The sequence below is a fragment of the Chiloscyllium plagiosum genome, unplaced genomic scaffold, assembly GCF_037043375.1.
Source record: "Chiloscyllium plagiosum isolate Xiang-an unplaced genomic scaffold, Cpla_swu_hap1 HiC_scaffold_6, whole genome shotgun sequence".
Taxonomy (NCBI): Eukaryota; Metazoa; Chordata; class Chondrichthyes; order Orectolobiformes; family Hemiscylliidae; genus Chiloscyllium; species Chiloscyllium plagiosum.
The window spans coordinates 122,730,967-122,748,060 of NW_028270144.1; the positions used below are offsets into that span (position 1 = coordinate 122,730,967).

The following is a 17,094-nucleotide window of genomic DNA, read 5'->3' on the forward strand; positions in this document are numbered from 1 at the left end:
GCAGTGTTCTGGTTTCACCCTAAATCCTTTCAGAGAGGAATAGTTTCAAAACACACCCACTGCCATGGCCCTTTAAGGAATTGCAATGATGTAATGCACTGAGATCATGAAGGGAAGCCACTTCCGGTCCACACGTCAATCAAACCTGAGCGACTCGGGGGTGCGGCTGGCTTTTGATTGACGTAGATTGCAGCCAATTGAACCCGGAGTTAGGATCGTTGTGTCCAATAGGAGGCAGGGGCATGTGGGGCGGACCTAGGCAGGTTAGGTTGAGCCAACCGGCCTGAGAACGGGAGGAACAGCGGCCGGCCAGTTGGGGAGGGAAGGCTAGAGATAGAGAGCAGGGCAGGCAAGCAAGCAGCGCCACCAGGACCACAGCAACATCGTGGGAGAGTAAATTTGGAGGTGAACGAGCCCACTTACCCAGCTTCTCGTCAGCGGGCGGCGGGAGGTGAGGAACGTGTTTTTTCGCTTCCCTCCTTCACCCTAACTAATTTCGAAAGGCAGATTCGAACCGTCCAACCAAGCGACGTTGGTGAACCGGCCCCGCCTCGCGCCTGCTGGCCGACCGTCTCCGGGACAACCGCGCGCTCCTTGGGAGCCGTCGCCACGGTAACGGCACGCTCCTGGCAACCATCACTGGGCAACTGCGCGCGCGGTCACTTCCACCCCTTTTCCCCCTTCCCCGTTCCTTGGCGACCATCACCATGGAAACGGCGCGCGGGCCGCCATCGTGCGCTTCTCTAAACCATTGCAGTTCGGCCCACCCCTGCTGTACTAACCCTTCGATGGAGTTATCCAATTTGTCCTGGTCTCCCTGTTCTTCCCACATGTCCATTTTCTTTTGACCCACTCATTTGTGAATTTATCCCGTTTCTTTATAATTTTACGGGAAAAACCCTTTCACCATTCTCTTCTTGTTGGATTTTTACGTTGTCAGTTGTTCAGGTGTCAAATCCGTGCCTCATGCTTAATGATCATTCTTACTCCTGGAAGCACTTTCTCCTTATTGACTCTGTAGAAACTATTTAATAACTTTGATTTCCTCTGTTATATCTCTGCTAGCTGCATCTACTCAGGCATGCAATCATAGTTTCTCCAGTTATTCCACAGAGTTAGATTCACTGATTTGGTAGCATACCTTTACATATTCTTAACATGACCAACAAACTCAACATTCGTCTGTACCTGTGTTTTTGTATTTGCTGCTGTTTACCTATTATTTACTTATCTACACTACTTAACTCTGTGATCTGCCTGTATTGCTCACAAGAAAAAGCTTTTCACTGTGCCACTGTACATGTGACAATAAATTCAATTCCATTCAAATCAATTCAGTTCTCCAAAGCCTTGGTGCCTTTCCTAAAGTGTGGTCCTTGGATTTGCTGAACAGAGTACCGTAGCCCAACCTAACCAGTGATTTATAAAAGATTTTGTGTAATGTCTTTGATCGTATGTTTTTGTTCAAACAGCTTGGTCACTTGTCCTGAATTTCATTTGAAATGGCACTGTTTTGGTTTGTGGCAAATTAGAATAGATGCAGTACAGAAGTAGGCTATATAGCTGGTATCGTTCGCCTGCCTTTTCCAAAGTAGCCCTGCAAATAGTATCTGAACTGGAACAAACCTATTCCAATATGAATTGGACAATTTGAACATGCCTCTGCCACACTCGGATGGTGACTTCTAGATCGTTTTATTTTTCTTCCAACATGCATAATTGATTTATGAGGTTACAATTAGTTTCATGGTCTAATATTTTTGGGTGAATGTACATGTTCAAATATATTGCTGTTCCAGAGTGTTGATTGTGATTTTATTGATTTGCTGAGCCCACCTTTTTGTAGTTGGAAAGTAAAACTCCTCTTGATGTGACTGTTATTAATTGATGATACAGTACTCTGGTTCCAGACACATTTCTGCACAACATGCTGTGGTACCTCATCCATTTGTGTCCCACACCCCCTTGCTGCATGACTTTGAATGCCATTAGTGGAGAGCATCTTCACAGTTAAGAGTGTTAAGAACATTTTTCAGGGTGAAGCCTTACTTGAAATGTCTCAGTGTTTGGACCGTTTGATTTTTCTTTTATTCTTTTTCCTTTTTTTTTGATGAAACTACAAAATAATGTCCCTTTTGTCACTTGTTTTACACTCTTGAATTCTTTAGATGGGGACATTGTTATGGCAAATATGCAAGTCCAGATTTCGCAGTTAGTTAATTGTCTGCCACTTTGCATTATTAATGTAGTGGGGGAGGATGGACTAGTGAATCCTTTCTATTGTGACAGATAACGGAGCTACTTCTGTAGATGCTGTCCTGCCAAATCTCATTCATTTCAATAAGATTCACGCTGTCACTTTTTAAATGATTTGCTGCTTTTGAATTGAATTTGTATCTGTTATCATATGGCACAGAAGGAAGCTATTCACTCTTTAAAAGGCTATCTAACTAGTCTCACTTCCCTGCTCTATTCCTGAAGCCTTACATTTTTTATTTTTGAAGTATTTGTCCAATTCAAAGTTGAAAATTGCCATTTAGTCTGCTTCCAGTCTACTGTCATTGCTTGGATCACTGTTTCCCACCTTTGTGATATTGCTCAATGTGATCTCTGTCTCAACCTTTATGCAAACGTATGATTAGGAGCAAGAGTACATCCCTCAGCAGGTCATGTCTGCTCTGCCAGTTAATAGTTCTGATTTGCTCCACCTTCCCTGAATAATGTCTCTTTTCCCCCTACCCTGAACAACCTACCCACCTCTGTCCTAAAACGTTTCAGAAACTCTCTTCCTTGAAAAGCTATGAAGGAGACTTCCAAAAACCCATGAGTCAAAGAGAAAATATTTCTCCTCGTCTCTATCTTAAAGGGGTGGCATGATGGCTCAGCAGCTAGCACCATTGCCTCACAGTGCCAGGAGCCTATGTTTGATTCTAGCTTCAGGGGACTCTGCAAACTCAACACAGATATTCTCCTTTGACAGTTGGATTTCCTCCGGGTGCTCCGGTTTCCTCCCTCAGTCGAAAGATGTGCAGATTAGATGGGTTAGCCATGCTAAATTGCTCCATAGTGTCCAGAGAAGTGCAGGCTAGGTGGATTAGATATGGGAAGTATGGAGTTACAGGGATCGTGTAGGCGGCTGAGTCTAGGTGGGATGCTCTTCAGAGAGTCAGCGTAGACTTGATGGGCTGAATGGCCTGCTTTCCAGACTGTAAGAAAACTATGATCCTCTATGAAGGGGTGACCTTGAATCTTTAAACAGGCGGCCTCTTACTTTTAAATTCTCCCATGAGGAAACATTCTTTCCACATCACCCAGTAAAAATCTTTTTGTTATTTCTAGATGTTTTGATTCCAATGCAGGCTGGTCTCACGCTATTTTCTAATCAATCTTTTAGCATATTTCTCGAGCAGATGTGACTTGAACCTGGGTCTTCTAGTCTAGAGGTATAAAAACTACCACAAAGCTATGTCTCCCAGATTCTGTGCCCTGAAAAACTTGCTTCATCTGTTAACTTACAGAAAGTCACATTCCCCTTTCAATTTCATGCTTGCTAAAATAAAAGCAAAATATTATGGATACTGGAAATCTGAAATAAATGCAAATATAACCTCAGCCAGTCTGGCAGTATCTGTGGAGAGAGAAACAGTAAAAGTTTTAGGTACAATATGAGCCCCCTACGGGTGGCACGGTGGCTCAGTGGTTAGCACTGATGTCTCACAGCACCAGGGTCCCATGTTCGATTCCAGCCTCTGGCTCCTGCCTGTGTGGAGTTTCAACATTCTCCCCATGTCTGGGTGCTTTGGTTTCCTCCCACAGTCCAAAGATGTGCAGGTCAGGTGAATTGGCCACGCTAAATTGCCCATAGTGTTAGGTGCATTAGTCAGAGGGGAATGAGTCTGGGTGGGTCGGTGTGGACCAAAGGGCCTGTTTCCATACAGTAGGTAATCTAATTCTTTCTTAAGTCTTTTTCTCTCTCTCTCGACGCAACATTCACCCAGAGATGCTGCCAGACCTGTCTAGTTTCTCCAGCGTTTTTGTTTTTATTTATACTCACTGACCTAAATTGACTGATGAGGAGAAAGTCAAACTACATTCTGTTTTTAACGTTTCAACCTTGTTTTCAAATCCCTCCAGGGACTCCTCACGTATTCCTACCTCTGCAATCACCTCCCAGTCCGCGAATACTCAAGATTTCTGCACCTTTCCAATTCTGACATCTTGATCACTGTTTTTAATCTCTTTAGATAGGTGATCTCTGGGGCTCCCTAAACCTCTCCCCACCTCCCTTCCATTCTTCACACAATACCAAAAGCAAACTTCTTTGACCATGCTTTTAGTCATCTAACCTATTTCCTTAAGTGATGTAATATCGTAGTAAGCCATCTTGGCATGTTTTATCATCTTAAAAGTGAATTTTAAAAAAAGTATAAATAAAAGTTAAAAATCACAACACCAGGTTATAGTCCAACAGGTTTAATTGGAAGCACACTAGCTTTCGGAGCGACGCTCCTTCATCAGGTGATTGTGGAGGGCTCGATCGTAACACAGAATTTATAGCAGAAATTTGCAGTGTGATGTAACTGAAATTATACATTGAAGAATTGATTGTCTGTTAAGCCTTTCATCTGTTAGAATACAGTGATAGTTTCACTTCTTTCATGTATAAATCACAAAACCCTTTTTTTAAAGTTGCATTCTCGGGTTAGAATGCAACTTTAAAAAAAAGGGTTTTGTGATTTATACATGAAAGAAGTGAAACTATCACTGTATTCTAACAGATGAAAGGCTTAACAGACAATCAGTTCTTCAATGTATAATTTCAGTTACATCACACTGCAAATTTTTGCTATAAATTCTGTGTTACGATCGAGCCCTCCACAATCCCCTGATGAAGGAGCGTCACTCCGAAAGCTAGTGTGTTCCAATTAAACCTGTTGGACTATAACCTGGTGTTGTGTGATTTTTAACTTTGTACACCCCAGTCTGACACCGGCATCTCCGAATCATAAATAAAAGTTGATATTGTTAGGAAGTGAATTCTAAGAATTGGTGGCAGGATGAACAGCTTTAGTCATGTGGGAGCAGAGAAGGTTAAGAGAAATTTTAAAAGATGACCATCGTCATGAAAGGTTTTTTTTTATTATAGTCATAGAGATATACAGCATGGAAACAGAGACCCTTCGGTCCAACCTGTCCAAGTCGACCAGATATCCCAACCCAATCTAGTCCCACCTGCCAGCATCTGGCCCATATCCCTCCAAACCCTTCCTATTCATATACCCATCCAAATGCTTTTTAAATGTTGCAATTGTATCAGCCTCCACCACTTCCTCTGGCAGCTCATTCCATACATGTACCACCCTCTGAGTGAAAAGTTGCCCCATAGGTCTCTTTTATATCTTGTTTCGTTCATAGCGAAGAAGATAATCCTACTGCGTAAGTAACAGGGGAAGAATTCTCTGTTTTACCATAATAAAATTTTTCCCCCTTACTCACCCAATGGAAGCATTTTCATCTTTTTTAAAGTTTTACATTTCTCTCTACCTTCTCTGTTCCCAAATGAAGGAAGCTGATCATCCCTGAAACCAAAGGAAGACAGTTGAAGAACAATGGCAGATGTTTAAGAAAATCTTTCATGGCTCTCAGCAGAAATGTAGATTAGGCAAAAACACAGACCAAGATGGTATGCATTTTAAGATATTAAAGGACGTAGCTGCAGAGACAACGAATGCACGAGTCATAATCTTCCAGGAATCCTTAGATTCTGGAAAAATCCCAAAAAATTGTAGAACTGCCAGTATAACACATTCCTTCAAAAGGGGAAGAAGACAAAAACAAGTCAATGTAGACCAATTAGCCTAACATCTGTTCTTGGGGAAAATGTTAGTCTATTGTAAAAAGAGCATTCAGGAGTACATATGATTAAGAAGAATCAGCCTGGCTTCATGAAGGGTAAATCATGCCTGATAAATTTACCAGAATTTGTTCGAGGAGGGCAAGCAAAATAGATAAAGTGGAAGTAGTGAATGTAATATATTTGGGTTTTCAGAAGGCATTTTATAAACTACCACACATTAATTGACTTAAGACAGCATGATGTTTGGGAGGAGCATATTTGCATGGAGAGAGAATTGGCTAATTGACAACAGTTCAGATATGGGGAGCATTTTCAGGACGGCATTAAGCAACATGTGGTGTGCCAAAGATTAGTGGGTCCACAATATCTATTCAAGACTTGGCTGAGGAAAGTGAATGTAGTATAGCTAAGTTTGCAGATGACACAAAAATATGTGGGAGGGCAAGTGGTGATGATGACGCACAGATTCTGCAGAAAGATATGACCAAGGTTAAGGGAGTAGGCAAAAACTTGGCAGATGGAATATAATGTGGGCAGTGAGGTTCTGAGCTTTTGGCAGGAAGCGTAGAGGAGCTGAATGTTATTTAAATAGGGAAGGCTGCAGAAAGCTACTGACCAGAGAGGTTTGGGAGTCATCGTCCATGAATCACAGAAAACAACCATTGGAGTTCAGCAAGTAATAGCGACAGCAAATGGAACGTTGGCCTTTAATCAGTGGGAATAGAGAGTAAAAATAGGGTGGTTTGCTAAAACTGTACAAGGTACTGGTTAGACCACATTTAGAAGATTGGACACAATTTTGGCCTGGTTTTGGAGACAGTGCAGAGTAGGTTCACCAGGTTGATCCCAGGTATGGAGGGACTGCCTTACAGGGAGATGTTTAGCAGATTGGGCTGACACTAATTGCAGTTTAGAAGAATGATAGGAAACCTCATTAAGACAAACAAGATTCTGAGGGGATCTTTACAGGATAGATGCAGGGAGATTGCTTCTCCTTGGTGGACAGTCTAGGACCAGAAGGCATCATCTCAGAATAATAGGTCGCCCATTTAAATCTAAAACAAGGAGTATTTATTCTGAGGGTAGAGAATCTACCACAAGACCTGTTAAGATTGTCTTGAAGTACGTTCAGTACTGAGATAGATATTTTTAATCAGTAAGGGAATAAGGGTTATGGGAGGAACATGAAGTTGAGGGTTATCCGATGAGCCATGATCTCACTGAATGCAGGAGCAGAGGCAAAGAGCTGGATGTCCTACTTTTGCTCTTATATTTTGGATAAATCTCTACAATGCCTTGATCTACATGTGCAAATCTGCATTCGAAAAAAAAACTTGTTAAAAAGAAGTCATAAACATTCTTTTTCACTGTTATTTGCGTTGTTATCTGCATTGATATTTTAGGCACTTTGAGTATCTGCAAATTTGAAATTGATTTGTACCACCTGAATTTTGATTTATGTTCTTACGTAGTGCAAGAGGTACCCAGGGAGCCTAACTAACCACTCCTGTATGTCTGATGTTATTGTTTTTCTCAAGTATTTGTTTTGGATGTAATTCAGTTTGAGTTTGATTTATTGTTGTCGCATGTACAGAGATACAGTGAAAAGAGTTGTTTTGCTACATGGGCAGACTGTACCATACAATGTGCATCAGGATAACAGAACAGAATGCAGAATACAGTGTTACAGCAGCAGAGAAGGTGCAGAGAGATCAACATTTATATTTTGATAGGTCCATTCATAAGTCTGATAAGAGTGGGGAAAAAGCTGTTCTTGAATCTGTTTGTATGTCTATTCAACCTCTTATCTTCTGCCCAAAGGAGGAGGATAGAAGAGAGTATAACAGGGGCGGGAGGAGTCTTTCATTATGGCTAGATCAGCATTTGTTTGCTTCTCCTGAGGCAACAGAAAGTACAGATGGAGTCAGTGGATAGGAGGCTGGTTTGCAATTTACAATCGATTATATCATTGTTGGAACGAACGGGGCAAAAATGCATTTACACTGAATGCTGTCTCACAGCCATGCTGCTGAATGGTTTCCCTGTCTTGGCTCTTTCACTGACAAGAGTTAGTACTTGAGTCTCTTTCAGCAGTCTTATCTGAAGCTTCATTCTTTTGTCAAGTTCAGCAATATGCTTTAAACTAATAATTAGAGATTTTCGAATCCACTTGATAAAGTGATTTGTCAACTAGTCAGTTTTGCCACTTATCCTCATTTTCTTTTAGCCACAAAGGTCAGGAGTTGAGACCCAAATCTTGTATCTGTTTTTAGAATTGCCAAGTCGTTATTTAGCATCCAGGACTAACTCAGTCTATTTTTGTTAACGGTGGAGCATGAGAATGATGGGGAGACAATGGCTTGGTGGTATTATCGCTGGACTGTTAATCCAGAGACCCATGTAATGTTGGAGGGACCTGCATTCAAATTCTCCCATGGTACGTGGTGAAATTTGAATCCAATAAATATTGAAAATTAAGAAGCTAATGGATGTGAATCATTTCTGGTGGTCAGAAAACCCATTTGATACACTGATGTCCTTTTTAGGGAAGGAAACTGCCATCCTTACCTGGTCTGGCCTGTGAGTGACTCCAGACCCACAGCAACATAGCTGGACATTTGGGATGGACAACAAATGCTGATCTAGCCAGTGGCACCCACATCTCATGAATGACTAAAAGAAAATAAAACATCAGGTGTTTTTAAGATGTCAGGGATTCTTCAGTGGCACTTTTAATTCATTTCCAATTCCTTCATTGTGAAATTTTTGATAAAGGATAGCATTACAGCCGTACTGAGGGAGGATATTCCCGGAAATACATCCAGGGAAGTTATTTGAGTTGAACTGAGAAATAAGAAAGGGGTGATCACCTTTTTGGGATTGTATTATAGACCCCCTAATAGTTGGAGGGAAATTGAGAAACAAATTTGTAAGGAGATCTCCGTTATCTGTAAGAATAATAGGGTGGTTATGGTATGGGATTTTAACTTTCCAAACATAGACTGGGACTACCAGAGTGTTAAAGGTTTAGATGGAGAGGAATTTGTTAAGTGTGTACAGCAAATTTTTCTGAATCAGTATGTGGATGTACCTACTAGAGAAGGTGCAAAACTTGATCTAATCTTGGGAAATAGGCAGAGCAGGTGACTGAGGTGTCAGTGGGGGAGCACTTTGGGGCCAGCGATCACAATTCTATTAGCTTCCAAATACTGATGGAAAAGGACAGACCAGATCTAAAAGTTGAAGTGCTAAATTGGAGAAAGGCCAATTTTGACAGTATTAGGCAAGAACTTTCAAAAGCTGATTGGGGGCAGATGTTTACCGGTAAAGGGTCAGCTGGAAAATGGGAAGCCTTCAGAAATGAGATTACGAGGGTCCCGAGATAGTAGTATATTCCTATTAGGTTGAAAGGAAAGGCTGGTAAATGTAGGGATTGCTGGATGACTACACAAACTGAGGGTTTGATTAAGAAAAAGAAGGAAGCATATGTCAGGTATTGACCAGATAGATAAATGAATCCTCAGAAGAGTATAAAGGCAGTAGGAGTATACTTAAGAGATTAACCAGGAGGGCAAAAAGGGGACATGAGATAGCTTTGGCAAATAGTAATGGAGAATTCATAAGGTTTTAACAAATGCATTAAGGACAAAAGGGTAACGAGGGAAAGAATAGGGCCTGTCGAAGATCAGCAAGGCGGCCTTTGTGTGGAGTCGCAGGAGATGTGGCAGATGCTAAATAAGTATTTTGCATCAGTGTTTATTGTGGAAAAGTACATGGAAGATAGAGAATGTAGGGAAATAGATGATGACATCTTGAAAAATATCCATATTACAGAGGAGGAAGTGCTGGATGTCTTGAAACACAGAAAAGTGGATAAATCCTCAGGACCTGGTCAGGTGTACCCAAGAACTCTGTAGTAAGGTAGGGGAATGATTGTTGGGCCCCTTGCTGAGATATTTGTATCATTGATAATCACAGGTGAGGTGCTGGAAGACTGGAGGTTGGCTAATGTGGTGCCACTGTTTAAGAAGGGTGGTAAGGACAAGCCAGGGAACTATAGACCGGTGAGCCTGACGTCGGTGGTGGGCAAGTTGTTGGAGGGAATTCTGAGGGACAGGATGTACATGTATTTGGAAAGGCAGGGACTGATTAAGGATAGTCAACATGGCTTTGTGCATGGGAAATCATGTCTCACAAACTTGATTGAGTTTTTTGAAGAAGTAACAATAGAGGATTGATGAGGGCAGAACAGTGGACTTCAGTAAGGCGTTTGATAAGGTCCCCCATTGGAGACTGGGTAGCAAGGTTAGATCTCATAGAATACATGGAGAACTAGCCTTTTGAACACAGAACTGGCTCAAAGGTAGAAGACAGAGGGTGGTGGTGGAGGGTTGTTTTTCAGACTGGAGGCCAATGATCAGTGGAGTGCCACAAGGATCGGTGCTGGGTCCACTACTTTTTGTCATTTATATAAATGATTTGGATGTGAGCATAAGAGGTATAGTAAGTAAGTTTGCAGATGACGCTGAAATTGGAGGTATGGTGGACAGCAAAGAAAGTTTCCTCAGATTATGGCATCTTGATCAGGTGGACCAATGGACTGGGGAGTGGCAGATGGAGTTTAATTCAGGTAAATGCATTTTGGAAAAGCAAATCTTAGCAGGACTTGTACACCTTAATGGTAAGGTCCTAGGGAGAGTTGCTGAACAAAGAGACCTTGGAGTACAGGTTCATAGTTCCTGGAAAGTGGAATCGCAGGTCGATAGGATAGTGAAGAAGGCATTTGGTATGCTTTCCTTTATTGGTCAGAGTATTGAGTACAGGAGTTGGGAGGTCATGTTGCTGCTGTACAGGACATTGGTTCGGCCACTGTTGGAATATTGTGTGCAATTCTGGTCTCCTTCCTATCGGAAAGATGTTCTGAAGCTTGAGAGAGTTCAGGAAAGGTTTGCAAGGATGTTTGCAGGGTTGGAGGATTTGAATGAGAGGGAGAGGTTGAATAGGCTGGGACTGTTTTTCCTGGAGAGTCTGAGGCTGAGTGGTTACCTTATAGAGGTTTATAAATTCATGAGGGGCATGGATAGGATAAATAGACAAAGTCTTTTCCCTGGGGTGGGGGAATCCAGAAGGAGAGGGCATAGGTTTAGGGTGAGAGGGGAAAGATATAAAAGAGACCTAAGGGACAACGTTTTTACGCAGAGGGTGGTTTGTGTATGGAATGAGCTGCCAGAGGAAGTGGTGGAGGCTGGTACAATTGCAATATTTAAAAGGCATTTGGATGGGTAAATGAGTAGGAAGGGTTTGGAGGGATATGGGCCGGGTCCTGGCAGGTGGGACTAGATTGGGTTTGAATATCTGGTTGGCAGGGTCTGTTTTCGTGCTGTACATCTCTATGACTCTAAATTAGTACACTGCTTTTGCAAAATGGAAACCACTAGCTCTTCTACCAGGCTGGCTACATAGCTCAAAACACTTGCTCTGTGCTAAGTCATAGAAGCTTGCAGCACAGATGAGGGCCTTTTTGTCCATCATGTGCATGCCAATCTTCTGTTGGAACAAAGACTTGGCCCATTCTTTTTTGCCATATCCATTGCTCTATTTCAATGATTTATCGAAATTTCCCTTTCAAGCTACAGTGGTCTGTGCTTTCCCTACTGTGGCTAGGCATTCCTTACTGCAACATTCCTCTGCATCAAAAATATTGTCTAACATATCTCCTTACTATAACCATTTTTAAGTTGTTCATTCCTCACCCATGACAATTTCTTTCTTTGTGTGCTATCGAGCTTTTTATAATTTTAAAGAAACTTTTGTTCTGTAAGTAGTCTCTCAGTGTAGTCTCTCTTGGAAAAATAGTGTCAGTACTCGTGCTGCTTGGAATTTTCTACATTTTGGTGAATGAGAATAAAAACAAAAAGGTCTGCACTTGAGATCTTAATAACGAAAGAAGTGTGTGTATTCATTCCTCCTGGAGGAATCCGTTCAGTTTTGACGGTCAGGAACTATCTGGCTTGGGCTGTTTACACTTTGCTTGGGATGGTGCTTCTTTCACTTCCAAGTTTGTTGTTTGTTGATTCAAGGATCAATCAACATAACTTAGTTTAATGTCATGTGAACTTGAAAATTAGGACCAGGTGTAGGTCATTTGAGTTGAAACTTTATTGCTGGAACAGCACAGCAGGTCAGGCAGCATCCAGGGAACAGGAGATTCGACGTTTCGGGCACAGGCCCTTCTTCAGGCCCTCCTGAAGAAGGGCCTGTGCCCGAAACGTCGAATCTCCTGTTCCCTGGATGCTGCCTGACCTGCTGTGCTGTTCCAGCAATAAAGTTTCAACTTTGATCTCCAGCATCTGCAGACCTCACTTTCTCCTGTAGGTCATTTGAGCCTGTTCTGCCATTCAATAAGATTATGGCTGATCTGTTTACAACTTTGAACCTGCATTGCCACCAACTCCTCATAACTTTTCATTCCTTGCTTAATAAGAATCTATCTGCTTTGTCATAAAAACATTTCAAGGATAGTGGTTTCTTTGAGGAAGTGAGTACCAAAGACCCATGATCCTCTGACAGAATTTTGCTTTGGCCCATTTCTGTTTTAAATGGGTGAACCCTTATTTCTAATGACCTCACTAGTTCCAGATCCTCCCATAAGGGAAAACCTCCCACCCTTCCAAGATCCCTCAGGAATACGTGTTTCAATCAAATCCCCTCCATTGTCTTCTCAACTTCAGCGAATATAAATCTTGACTGTCCAACCTTTCCTCAGAGGACAGCAACCCTTTTTCCAAATATTAGTTTAATATACCTTTGGTGAATTTCCTCCCATGCATTTTAATCCTTCTTTAAATGAGCCATCGGGGATGAGGGCATCACTACTCAGGCCAGTGTTTATTAAATTTGCCTAAAAGTCAACCACATTACTGGATCTGGGTCTGGAGTTGCCTGTAGACCAGACCGGTAAGGATGGAAGATTTTCTTCCCTAAAGGACATTACTGAGCCAGATAATTATTTTTCTTTGAACAAGTAGATTAATTTGGTATTTGCCCCATTACTTAAACACATGTAGTTATCATTTAGCATGCATCAGGATTCTGCAAACAGCAAAGAAAAATTTCTTGAGGATACCATTGACCAGACACTGAACAGGACTGGCTATTTTTGTTAATCATTCCTGAATACAGTGCCCATAACTCCAGTTATGGTCCCACTAATACCCTGCAATCTTCATTGCTCTTGATACAAGCCCAAATCCTGATGGAGGGGAGGGGTCCCATATGTAACTGATTGCTGGTCTCTAGGTAGTTCTCTGCAGTTTTCCTGATAACTGACAGTAGTTATATAGTCACCAAATATTTATATTGTGGTTAGGTAAAAACAGGTCACAGTTGGGGAATCCAGCAGTAAGCAACTTGCCACCTATCTCCCCAATGCCTTTTCACCATCTACAGGAACAACTTGGGAATACATGTACTTGACACTTGCCTGGATGTATGCATCTGCAGTAGCATTTGAAGAAACACATTATGATCCAGGACAAAAAGCCGATTTATTTAGTATCTCATCCACCATTTCTAACATGTCTTTGCTACAAAAGCACAGTGTCCGCAGTGTGTATCATCTGCAAGAGGCACTGCAGTAACTCACCAGAGCCCCTTCAATAGCACCTTCCAAGCCCTTGACCTCCATTGTATAAAAGAAGGGCAGCCAATGTGTGCAATGTCACTATCGCAAGTTCTCCTCCAAAGGATAAATCTGTGACAGATGGTAAGGGAATCATTAAGAGGGACAAACACACTTGACCTCATCCTTATCAATCTGCCAGCTGCAGATGCGTCAGTATGAGTGACCATTACGTAGTGACTTCATATTTGGAGTACCTACAATCCTGTTGTGCACTATCACTCTGCTAAATTGGATAGAATTCGGACAGATCTAGCAACTCAAGACACGGCATTGTGAGGTGCAGTGGGCCATCAATAACAGGCTTGTACTTCAACATAGTCTGCAAACTCATGGCCCAGCATATCCCTCATTCAACCATGGAGAGTGCAGAAGAGAATGCTCGGAGCAGCATCGGGTATACCTAAAAATGAAGCAACCAAACAGGATTACTTGTGTGCCAGGTAGCATAAGTGGCAAATGATAGACAAAGCTAAGCAATGCCACAACAAATGGATAAGATCTAAGCTTTACAGTTCTGTCACGTATACACGATGGACACTTGAACAACTTACTTGAGGGGGAGGCTCTGCATGCATCTTCATTCTCAATGATTGAAGACCCCAGTATATCAGTGCAAAAGATAAAGCTGTAGCATTTTCAACAATCTTCAGCCAGAAGATCTGTCTTGGCCTCCTCCAGTGATCTCCACCATTGCAAATGCCAGTCTCCAGCCAATTTGATTCACTTTGTGTGATATGAAGAAATGTTGGAGACACTGGATACTGCAAAGACTATCGGCCCTGCCAACATTCTGGCAATAGTGCTGAAGGCTCTGCTGCAGCACTTGCCACTCCCCTAACCAAGCACTTCCAGGCCACCTATAACACTGGTATCGACCCAACAGTCTGGAAAATTGGGAGAAAGTGAGCTCTATAGATGTTCAAGATCAGAGTCGGATAGTATGGTGCTGGAAAATCACAGCCAGCAGGAGAGTCAACATTTTGAGCGTAAGCTCTCATTAGAAATTCCTGATGAAGAGCTTATGCTTGATTGTGAAAAATTGCTCAGGTATATCTTGTACAGACAAAGCAGGATAAATCCAACCTGTTCAATTAATACCTCATCGGTCTGCTCTCAATCATCAGTAAAGTGATGAAAGTGTTATCAAAAATGCGATCAAGCAGCACCTGCTCAGTGACACCCAGTTTGGGTTCCGCTAGTCCACTCAGTTCCTGAACTCATTGCAACCTTGGTTCAGGTACAGACAAACGAGCTGAATTCCAGAGGTGAAGTGAGTGACAGCCCTTACCATGAATTCTACATTTGACCAAGTGGGGATCAAGGATACCGAACAAAACTGGAATCAATGGAAATTGGGGGAAAATACTCTGGTTGGAATCATATCTGGCACAGGAAGATCGTTGTGGTTGTTGGAGCTCCAGGGCATCTCTGCAGGCATTCCACAAGGTATTATCCTTGGCCCAACCATCTTCAGCTGCTTCATCAGTGACACCCCCTCCTTCATTACGTCAGAAGTGGGGATGTTCACCAATGATTGCACAATTTTCAGCAACATTTGTGATGACGCCAATTATTGAAGCAGCCCATGTTCACAAGTAACAAACTCTAGGCAGTGAGACCAGGCTTGGACTGACAAGTAGCAAGTAATATTCATGTCCTGCAAATGCCAGGCAATGGCTATCTCAGTAAGAGACAATCTAACCGCTTCACCTTGACATTCGTTGACATTCCCATCACTGAAATTCCCACTATCGGCATCCAGAGGGTTACCACTGATCAGAAACTGAAATGGACTCACCGTGTAAATACAGTAGCTACAAGAGTAGGTCAGAAGCTAGGAATACTGCAGTGAGTAACTCTCTCCTTTTGACTCCCCAAAGCCTTCCCACCAGAAGACACAAGTCAGAAGTGTAGTGGAATACTCCCCACTTGCCCGGATGTGGGCAGCTCCAAGAACACTCCAGCTTGACACCATTTAGGATAAAGCAGCCAGCTTGATTGGCTCCCTCCTCCACCAACATTCAGTAGCAGACAAGTATACCATCTACAAGATATACTGTAGATATTCATCATTGGACAGATTATGGCATTCAACTTTCTGATTTAGACGCAAGAATGTTACCCATGAAGCCACAGCTGACACCATCAGATGGCTGTCTTGTTCAAGTATTTTTATTGTGTACGGTATTGGCAGAAAGCTGGAAATCTTTAGAGCCAAATTGTCTTCATGTGCTGATAGGAGTTCTGTAACATTTCCCAGACATGCAAACAGGGGTTTTGTAAACATCTCAGCCATGATGATCGAAAAGTCAGTCCTCCCCCAGTGATGTCTATAGGGTCTCAATAGAAAAAATGAGAATGAATGGTATTTCAATACTCTACTTGAAAAACATTCAGCAGTACCATCACTGACTTTCTAAATGTGTATTGTGGTTAGTGATATTGCTTAAGACTCTAAGTTGCCGTTTTTACCAAATTGTTACAGCTGGAGCAACTAATTCTCAAACTAAAGTAATATGAAAGAAGTAGTCCAGTGTACTCACTCTAAGTGCATTTTTCCAATCCACGTGTAGCAATGTGTTAACAGTAGGTGTGCTCCAGGAAGCTTGGGAAGAAATTTGTCTTCCAAGCTCTTTCACCTCATCCAGAACAGTAGAACCAGAGGACTTATCCTATGCTTGGAGGGTAAATTAAAATGTGTGGAAGCATGATTTCCAGTGAATGCGTCATCAATGTATGAGACAGATGCTGTGGGAAGATTAATAAAATCTGGATTTCTTCCAGAAAATAATATTTTGTTACAGTATATGACCACTAAGTCATGACATGTAGTGAATATTACGTACTACAGACTTATTGTTTCTCTAGTTCCCGGCCAGTAGGAATTTTGCTCACCTCCTGTCTGTCTCTATTTACTGGCTGAAAGAGATTGATGGCTATGATTAGACAGCATCTCCATTGTCATGTATTATTGATTACCAGGGTGATCAAATATTTAGCCATTCCTTTTTTCCCCTGTGACCACAGATGGTGGCTCAATAGTCAGACCTTTTTGCATAATTGTCAGTGGAAGTTTTGCACTATGCAAACTGCTGGTGAGGGGCTTGCCATAAATAGGCAAAAAGTAATTTGACTGGATTTGATCATGTTTAGCTGTTGGAACATGTATTCTTCCTTTAAACCAAGTCTCCCCTGTGGTCAAATTAATGCATTAGGTAAGCATTCACGGCAGGGATGAGTTGGTGTGATATAAACCAAAGCTCAGTGATCCCACACTTGCTTTGGAGTCAGAAGGCGATGGTTTTAAGTGACTGACACTCCACTACTGCACTACCCCAATGCTGCACTCCTTGAGGTGTTATCTTTGGCAAGAGATGTGGAATTGAAGATCCCGTGGCACTATTTTGTGAAAAAGCAAGGGTGTTTTTTCTTAGCATCGTAGCTAATATTTATCTCAACCACGTGACTGAAACATTATCTGGTCATTATTTCATTGCTGTTGTGAAAACTTGCTGTGTGCAAATTGTTTCACTGTGTTTTCTACATCAGTACC

The 17,094-nt window shown here is 42.0% G+C and overlaps 1 protein-coding gene across 2 annotated transcripts in view; it reads left to right on the forward strand.

The window, feature by feature from the left end:
- The first annotated feature begins 296 nt into the window (after positions 1-296).
- pak1 (p21 protein (Cdc42/Rac)-activated kinase 1) overlaps positions 297-17,094 on the forward strand; it is a 236,992-nt gene continuing 220,194 nt past the window's right edge. The window contains exon 1 of one of the 2 annotated variants that reach the window (XM_087988411.1): positions 297-451. The gene's annotated coding sequence lies outside the window, so the exon portion shown is untranslated. Of the gene's footprint in view, positions 452-495; positions 613-17,094 lie in introns of those variants that run through there. The other variant, XM_087988413.1, reaches the window with a different exon arrangement.